This window comes from Arachis stenosperma, chromosome 7, assembly GCF_014773155.1.
Source record: "Arachis stenosperma cultivar V10309 chromosome 7, arast.V10309.gnm1.PFL2, whole genome shotgun sequence".
Lineage (NCBI taxonomy): Eukaryota > Viridiplantae > Streptophyta > Magnoliopsida > Fabales > Fabaceae > Arachis > Arachis stenosperma.
In genome coordinates this window covers 22,885,492-22,891,749 of record NC_080383.1, presented here as the reverse complement: position 1 = coordinate 22,891,749, position 6,258 = coordinate 22,885,492, and the positions used below count along the sequence as shown (strand labels likewise).

The window sequence follows — 6,258 nt, the reverse complement described above, 5'->3', positions numbered from 1 at the left end:
AAGAGTTTAAATTCATGTAATTTTTATGTTTAAAAGAAAGAAAAAGAATTTAATTCTCAAGAAAATTCTAATTTTATGCTTTCTAAACACATTCTTAATCTTTATCCTTACTTATACCAAAAAAAAAATCTTTATCCTTACTTTATTCCGCATTAACAAGTTGCTTCATAAACAATTATTAGAATATCAATCCAATTTCTCAATCAAATTCAACGAAAATATCATTAGCCTTAACAATTCTATAAGAAAAAACTCGGGACACCGTAATTACGATAAATTGATTAAATTCTTTTCCTAAGAATTTAATTCACGATTGTATTAAAGTGGCAATTCACTATCTAAACAAGTGTAACTCAATTATGATAATAACATTATTGCCTCATTCCCCAACTGACGGTAAATCATACATACATATACAAAGTACGTTAAGTTTCCGTATATTTTGGCTAAAAGCTCCCTTACAGTTGCTGAGGTTTGAAAATCATTTTCAGTAACATGGTAATGGCATTCAATTTCAATGGTTTAAAACGGGAAAAATGTCTAGGTGAAAGCTTATAAAAGCAAGAGAACCAATAGCACGCACAAAGAATAAATCCATTTTTACATATGAAATTATGTCTATCTCATATCATACTGTAATAGTCACCTTCATCACTCATCCCCATGAAACACAATATGACCAATACAAACACGAAGAAAGATGAAAGCTTCATTGTAAAGGCTTTCCAACCAATAACAACAGAATGATTTAGAATGCTTGGAATAGCAATACTTCCAATAGTTGAGAATCCAGTCATGAACTTGGCTAAATTCACCTAGTTGCTCCATCATTCATTAGACCACAAAACAAAAAGTTGAATGATTAATAACCTTGGCTCGATATACAATCTTATATTTTTTTCTTTTTAAATTGTTTTTCAATTAATGCTTGAATAATAACAGTTTACCTGTTATCTGATTTAGAAAATACAGAAGAACTATTAGACCCCGCAGAGACATTGGGAGTAGCACATATGTTATAGCTGCAAGAAAACAAAACACTAAATGTAATAACAAACGAGGAATGTTCGGTCACATTAACATCTCATTCCCTTAAATCTTCAAGAAATAAATACAGAGATGCTTTATCTCACCACTTAGCATCGGCCACCAATTATTATACAAAGCACATGCCTGTCACATAACACAGATGCAACTAGGTAAGCAACAATTACTTCGTTACCAATAAGATGTGATGCATTTATTAACAATGAGAAGAACACAGACTAAAATTTACAAGACAATTTTTTCAGAGACTAAGATTGTCAAAAAGACAAATTTTTCCGTGCTCAAGCAAGAACCCAAATATCCTGGTAAATTTGCCATCTCTAACTCACCTCATGTTACACGGAAAAAGGGCTGGATCAAGAAATCTCATTACCATAATGCTATATGGATATTAAATCAGAAGAAAATACTAAATTAAAACCAACTCTAAACAAAACTGACAAAGATAAGATGAAGGTGTAAACCAACCACACTGATATTCAAAAGTTTGGTTTTATTTTCACAGTGTCCGCTGCATAAGCACAGAGAAAGAAAATCTAGTGATTTGAGATCAGCATCAGGTAAGTCCATATTAAAACAACAAAACAGCAGCAGCAGCAGCTATGTAAATTAATGACATAACGAAGAGAACAAAGGCCATATTTTTTATGCGATAGCTAAAATGCAATATGATTTCAAACCTAATTCACCTAATAGACATTAATCACAATTTGCCATACAAGATATCACTTCTCTTTAGTATTGAACAAGTGAATGATATTTCCACACCTTTTCACAAACAAGCCTTTGCATATCTGAAATGGTTTAAACATATAATAGTACCTAAAAGTCAAAAACCCAATCCCACATATTTTTTACCTTAAAATCAACAAGATCAAACTTGCATTAGCCAAATGATTGATTGATACCCAAAATTCATACAACAATCTGGTCTAGATGATAGTATGTTTAAATATAACTAAATTCACGGATACAAAAACCCAGAACTAAAAGCGAAGGCCATGGAAGCAAATCCTATGAACAAGCATAGGAGTAACGGCGTATGATTAACCATCATCAAAATAATTATAAAATATACCTTTTTTTTTTGAAAAAATTACTAATTAGATTTTGATCCCTCAAATTTTTTGTTTTTACACCTTTTTTTTCTTTTCCTTTTAATTTCAGATTCAAAGAAAAAAAGCATGTCTGCTAAGATTTTTCATTCAATTTCAATCACCACCATTTTCTCGCCCTCTTCCTCGCCGTTGCAACACGCCTCAGACGACGCCGCAACCTACTTCCATCGCCGTGTAACCTGCTTCCGCCGCCCTAAACTTTGAGTTTGATTACACTATTGAAGAAAAAGAGGAATAGAAAGTAACCTTTATAATATTAAATTGTTCTCAAATTATCTAATACTTTTTTCACTATATATTCTGTGAATTTTATATTAATTGCCACTTTTATTTTAATTTTTTGGTACATTAAAAAAAATGCATAGGCCACATATCATTAAAGTAATAAGGCAGTAGAGACAAAAAAAAAAAGTAAGACAATATATAAATAAATTTAATTTTAATATATTATTAGTATAAAATAACATTTAATAATTATTTTTTATATTAATCATATGAATAATCATATAAAACAGCAGATATAATTAAATAATTATATAATTATGTAAAATTTTATTTTATACTAATAGCATAAAATCCGTTCTTTTAAATAATTATCCATGTAATTAAAATAAAAAAAACCTATTTTATTCCAACATTTTATCAAAACTAAAGTAAATAACTCCAAAAAAGTTGGAGCAACGTAACCTAGAAGAAAGCGTGTAAAAAGTGATGAAAAGGGCATGTTTCCAAACTCCATGCGCTATGTGACGAGTTTGAAGAGTGTACAGAACACAGTGGAAATTCAAATCAGCGTTCCATTGAATAAGTTAGCCATGTAGGGTACGGTTTAAGTTTTAACACGAGTTTCATGCATGTCAATTAATTAATTAGGTTATGGTGGATGGAGCCATTGGTAACATTATGTGGGTCTATCTTACTTAGTTATTATCTAATCTGATTGTGATGCCTAGCTAATAGTCTTTGGGAAACTATAGCTATTTAGCATATGCTTTATGACTTATGACTTATGACTTATGGTTAAAGCTACCGTGTAGCTTAATCTCAAAACATTTGGTTTCAGAGATTTATAAAATGTTTTTCAAAATTAATAATTCCATTTTAAATTAATCTCAAAATGTTAAAAAAGACGATTAATTTGAGGAGGAGGGACTATTAAGAAAAGAAAATGGCTCCAAAGTACAAACCATTTAATTTTATAAATAATAACATCATGAATGTTGTTTAAAATAAGGTGGATTGACTGGATTCTAGTATTTTTATATCTATGATAATTACAGTAATTATGTAAATATTGTTAAAATTAAAAATATATATTTTTTAATATTTTGGTAATATTTCTTTTAGTAATATTTTTTAAAAACATTGTTAAATAATAAAAAATATTTTTAATTTTAACAATATTTTTTAAAATACTATAATCACTGTAGACCATAGTATAAATATACTAAAATGATCTTTAAAATAAATGGTAGGACTGCATCTAAATTAATTCTCTACATAAAATATAGCATTAAATTTCTTTTTTTTTTTTGGACTTGCATTAAATTTCTTTTTCAAGAGATAGAAGAAAAAAGGCGTGTGAATCTTTTGTTTTTAGAGTTGACTCCCTAATTGAATTTTAATTAATATTTTTTATTTTAACTCTTATACATAATTATTCTAAATATAAATAAAATTATTATTTTTTATACTTATACATAATCCTAATTGTAAATTATATTACTAAATTTATTTTAGTATATATTTTTATTCATACTACTAAATTTTTTTTAGTCCTGTGTCACCCCACGCAAGTGGTGGGTGGCTTGGTTACAAAACTAAGCAAAAACTCCTCTCCAATACATGAAAGGAGTTACCAACGAATCAAAACACAAAAAATAAAACCAACAACAAAAAATTAAATCAGATTTACAATCATTCAATATAAACATACACACTTACTTTATTCAAGGGAATTCTCGATCCCAATCCAATTTATTCAATGCTGTTGAACTGTTCTATTTTGATTCCTTTTCCATAGTACATCACTTCTTGCTTCATTCTCTCAAACTTCATCTCGTTTTAATTGAATATTTTATTATTCTTAATTTTTCATATACATTAAATAATAATAAAAAAATAAAAAATAAAAAATAAAAAATCATCCATACTTCTTTCATGCCTTTCCGCCTCATATGCCTTACATTCATATATTGGAATAGGGTGCGCATGGCTCGAGTAAAATCGAATTTGATGTGATTTAGGTTCGATCCGAAATATATATCGAGCTTATTTATTAGACTCGAACCCGACTCTAAACCCGATGAAATTTATACACTTTCGAGCTACGATTATACCGAATAAAAATCAGGTGAAAATCGGGTCGTTAACATTATATTACCTTGATACCTTCTTATAAGCTAGCTTGTGAAAATATCTAAATTTTCAAGACTCCAATCATTATTTGACATGGTAAAATTCACTTAAAAAAATATAACAAGAACCAACTCTCCTCTAAAATTAAAGTATAACCATAATCAATACTAATATTGTCTAATAACACCAAATATTTAAATCAATACAAATAACACAATATTATGCATTAATTAGTTTAAAATCTTATGCATTTTAAATATAAAACATTAACTTATAGTCTTATAATAACTAATAACACAAAATATTAAGGTTTATAATACTTAATTTCATATAAGAATAGCCATCAATCCATCATCCATCACTAATATACAAAATATTAATTGTGTATGATGACTGGGCCACCGGGTCGATTTCGGGTGACACAAAATATTAATTGTGTATGATGACCGGGCCGATTTTGGGTGACCCGAGCCATGGACCGAACCCGACCTAAAACAATGACCGTGTCTATTTTTGAGACCCTTACCCGACCCTAAACCCGGTGAAATCACACCAAATTAGCCCCTAAAGTATTCGGGGCTGGGCCGGAAAAAATTAATCAATAATAGAATTTGTGTCAAATTTTTCAGCAATTTTCTTTTCAATATAATTAAAAGACAATTAGTAAGAAATTTATTTTTCATTTTATTTCTGAGTTATTTTTTGCAATATTCATAATTAAAAAAGATCTCTTAATTGTTGCAGTTGAAACAAAGAGAATTAATACCAAATGAATAAAAAAAAGATAGTCACAAAAAGAAAAAGAATTCAGTTTATAAAATTTAAAAATTTTTATTTAATTAAAAAATATTAGTAATAATATCTTTTTCAAATTTTTTTAATATTATTACTTACTTTTTAAATATTTGAAATTATTAATATTTAAATTGGACTGAAATTTTATTTATACTAAACGAAATACTAAATAATTTTTTTAAAAATTAAATTATATATAATAACTTAATACTATTAATTTTTTTAAAAAAAGTTGGGGTCGAAGCCTCCACTCGTCCCCCTTATGTCCGTCCCTGGGTGTGTCTGATAATTTTTTCAAAGAATTACGAGATCTTCGATAAAAAAAAAATTCTTTTCAGTGATTGATATTTAACTTTATGTGATTGGTTAGTTTCTCTGTTAATTATTTCTTTTCAGAATATATTTATGTGAGACGTTAATCAGTAATATATCATCTATTTAAGTTTTATAAGTAAAAATAATTTAAAAATTACTAATATTTCTTAGTTTTACACAATAAATTTAGTTAATATACTTGAAAAAGATAATAATAATAAAAAAAACTAAATGATCTTGACAAGTATTTTTGAAAGACAATGAGATTCCCAACAAAAAAAATTTATCAATCCTATTTTATTTTTTAGTTTGTTTTAGTTTCTGTTTTTTTTTTAATATTTTTATATGGTATTTTTTTCCTTCTTTTGTGGTGTTTTATTGTCCTTTTTTTATAAGTGGTGTGGGTACATTGGTATAGATCTTAGAGGATACACTAAAATTTACTTTTTGTTCATCAAAATATATTCAGACCAGAAAAAAATTCAATTTTAAGTAAAGAAAAACAAATTTTTCAAAGGTGGATTCTATGGTGTAGAAAGGAAATTGTTTCTACATGTGTAGAAAGATAAGTGTCAATATATTAGTAGTTTATGTTGATGATTCTTAGATGGAGAAAAATTAATTA

At 27.5% G+C, this 6,258-nt stretch overlaps 1 pseudogene; it reads right to left on the bottom strand.

Moving 5' to 3' along the window:
- Positions 1 to 623: 623 nt before the first annotated feature.
- On the bottom strand, positions 624 to 1,365 carry LOC130940348 (vacuolar protein sorting-associated protein 55 homolog; annotated as a pseudogene).
- Positions 1,366 to 6,258: the final 4,893 nt, after the last annotated feature.